The sequence below is a fragment of the Pinus tabuliformis genome, chromosome 7, assembly GCF_031772625.1.
Source record: "Pinus tabuliformis cultivar Carrire ecotype Pingquan chromosome 7, CPIR1, whole genome shotgun sequence".
Classification (NCBI taxonomy): domain Eukaryota; kingdom Viridiplantae; phylum Streptophyta; class Pinopsida; order Pinales; family Pinaceae; genus Pinus; species Pinus tabuliformis.
This window is the reverse complement of record NC_142293.1, coordinates 89,736,042-89,739,264: the sequence shown is the minus strand read 5'-3', so window position 1 is coordinate 89,739,264 and position 3,223 is coordinate 89,736,042.

Below are 3,223 nucleotides of genomic sequence, written 5' to 3'. Positions count from 1 at the left end.
CTGCACCCATTATGCCTTTGCCTTTGTCTGTCGCCGGTGCTGATGTAGAGGGTGCCTGTGGTGCAGTCCTTGTGGCCGAGGTCCCTTCTCCTGCTGAGTGAGGCCGTTTGAGGGGTACCTGCTGCACAGAGTCTAGGTCAATGGTCTTTTCAAGCTCCTTCATATTCTTTAGCATTATTTCTTCTTCAGTTAGCTTTTCAACTAAAGTACCCTGTAGCCATTCTTGCTGGTTGGCATATTTCTCAATATGTGGGTATTGACAATGCCTATAACCTAGAAGTCTGTATTTGGTTCTTCTTGCAGTGATGAAGCCCTCAGGGTCATAAGGGACCCACCGGAAACTGTATGACAGTTTATATTTGTCCTTGAGGATGAGGTCAGCATCTTCCCACCCTTCCTTTTTATTCATGATGAATGGGCCCAACTGGTGTTTGAACTTGAGGTGAGCCTTCTTCCTGCAGCTGTGGAAATGGGTGAGGTCAGACTGAATCAATTGCCTATAATATTCCAAGGCAAATATCCTCATGGGCACATACTTTGGGAGTCTGAAAGGACAGAGCTCACAGCCATAGACCCTGATGACTGTGTGTTCCTCATATAGGTACCAATCACCTATTTTACATTTTTTGGAAAGCTGCAGAGCCTTCTGTATCTCTGTTGACATTCTGGGAGGAGGGGACCTCATTAATAGGCAAGAGACTGGATACACAAATTGGTCAACAAACTCACAATAGGAATAGGGCGAGTTTGTGACTTTGTGATAGACAGAGGTCCAGAAGATGACAGATCTTCTTTCCCCTCTATAATCTAGCTTTTTGATATAGCATGGAAAAGCCTCAGACTGATAATACATGAAGAGATGATAAATACAGGCCGAGTACTTGAAGACACCCTGCCTATCCACTTTGCTCAGCTGATCATGAATCTTATTAGCAATGAACTTGGCAAAGTTGTATTTGCGGGCAGGGGGTTGGCCTGGGCTGTAAACATCCAGCAATACTAGCATGGTTTGATCCACATGCTCACTGGTGTTGTACCCCAACACATAAGCAATCATGTCCAGGAGTAATCTGCCTATTTCAGTGAAGTGGACATTTAAATAAGGAGGTGGCCCTGCAGGCTGGCACTCAGGTCTCATGAATGTCCTGGTGACCCTTTGAATCTCCTCACTGGTCATTTTGGTACCAGTGTCCAGCAGATAGTTCATAGAGAATGGGAACAACAACTCTGTCTGGTCAAAATGTAGCATTTTGTTGATGGTCTCAGGATTAATGTAGAAAAGGACCCTCCCAGATGGGGTGCTGATGGCCCTGTGGTGCACATCATAGTTTTCAGCACATAGGCGAATGATTTCAGGAAACACATTTACAGAGGGGAGACAATAGTATGGCAGGTTTGACTCCCAGATGCCATATGTATCATGACCAATTAGGTAGTCCTCCCTCAACTGTCTGAAGGTTTGCAGAAAATCTCTGTTTCCCACATAGTCTTCAATAAGGTAGTCCTGGTCAGCAAGAGATAAAGACTGCAGGTCTTTATTGGGTGGATTTAATGGAGCAACACTGAGAGCTGTGGGTGCAGGGGCAGCCATTGTATGGTTTGATTTTGAGTGATATGAGTGCACTGGTTTGCAAAGCTTTTAAGAGCTTAAGTGATAGGCCAACTGTTGACAAAGTATGAAATGCTTTTTTATAGTGAAAAGACAGGCTTGCTTCTGCAGTCTTGGTAGGTTCACAGAGATTGTGAATTGCTAGGGGTGAATTGCAGAGGGTGAGTGAGATTTACTTTGGTGGAACAATGCTGTTGGTTTGCACCCGGCAAAAGGGAACAATGTCGGGCACCTCAAAGATAATTTCACAATTTTTGGCTCGCGAATTGACTGTTTCAATGCTGAATTTGTGGTTATGGGGGTAAGCAGGTTAGCTTGGCTCACTTTAGATAGTAGGTGCAGAGTTTATATGGGACTCAACAGGCATTTTAATGGCAATTTACAGAGAAATGGTATGCATGGGTGAAAATGGGGAATTACGGTGAATACCTGGATAGAACGCTTAAACAGCCCGCGAGCCGAACTCTGAAGGTTGACTTGACGAATACGAACGGCTGCAATTTGAATTTGGAGGCCTGAAGGTGCTTTGGCAGCTGCAACGGCTATCTCTTCCTTTACGCGAAAATGACATAAAAACTGCCCAAAACGTGACTTTAACTACAAAATTCGGAAAAAATAGGTGATTGGCGCCTTTCCGCCGATGACGTCAGCATGACGTCATGGCGGGCCCGGGTACGGAGGATGACGTGGCTGCTGAGGTGTAGGCCAGGGTGGCAGGACACGGTGGTGGGTGGATGAGGTGGCAGGGCTACATGGAGGGCCACACGGCGCGGGGGCGGGGAAGGGCGCTACGTCATGCTGACGTATTGATGACGCAAGGGGGAGGCGGTAACGGGATGGTGGTAAGCGGGTTCCCCGCACCACCTTTGGGCAAAGGCGGTATTAGGGAGGGGGGCTCCGAACAACCGCACCGCCTGCCACGCGTCCCTTGTACGGGGCGGAAAACCACTTTCCCCGGACGCTAAAGGTCGATAGGTCGGGGAGCGAAAATGACCACCCACCGTTAGATCTGGGCGGCGGAGATCGGACGGCTGGCGGGTCCTCCGACGGATCGTGCAGGTTGGGGGGGTCCCGCTGGCCTATTAAAATATTCAATTAAATATTTTTGGGCGGAGAACCTTAGGGTTAAGGGTTTTTGCATGTATTTTCGGGATTTTTGGGTTTTTCAAGGGTTTTATAAGGAAAAAGAGGTTTAGGAGTGGGTTTAGCAGGGGGAAAGGGGTTTTCTGTGGCATTTTTGAGCAGAGGGAAGGTGGGGGCTTAGGGGAAAGGTTCTTGCTCAAAACCAGAGGTTAGAGCAACCCCAAGACAGGGTTGACCACAGCCCCTGGTGGACTGAAGTCTCCCTAAACAACTTATTTAGCTATAGTGCCAGGGGAGGGATATTTATACCATGTTTGGGGTTTATACACCATGGTGTTATAATAGTAGGGAAAGGGCAGTTTAGGGGATTTAGATAATAGAAGTTAGGGGTTAATGTGAATGAGGAAAGTGAATGAGGAGTGATTTCATCAAGTGTATTTGAAAGTCACTTAGTTTAGGGAGTAGATCAAAATGAAAAGATTTTTAGACAAGAAATGTGGCTTTTAAAGGAACAAGAACCACCATAAAACC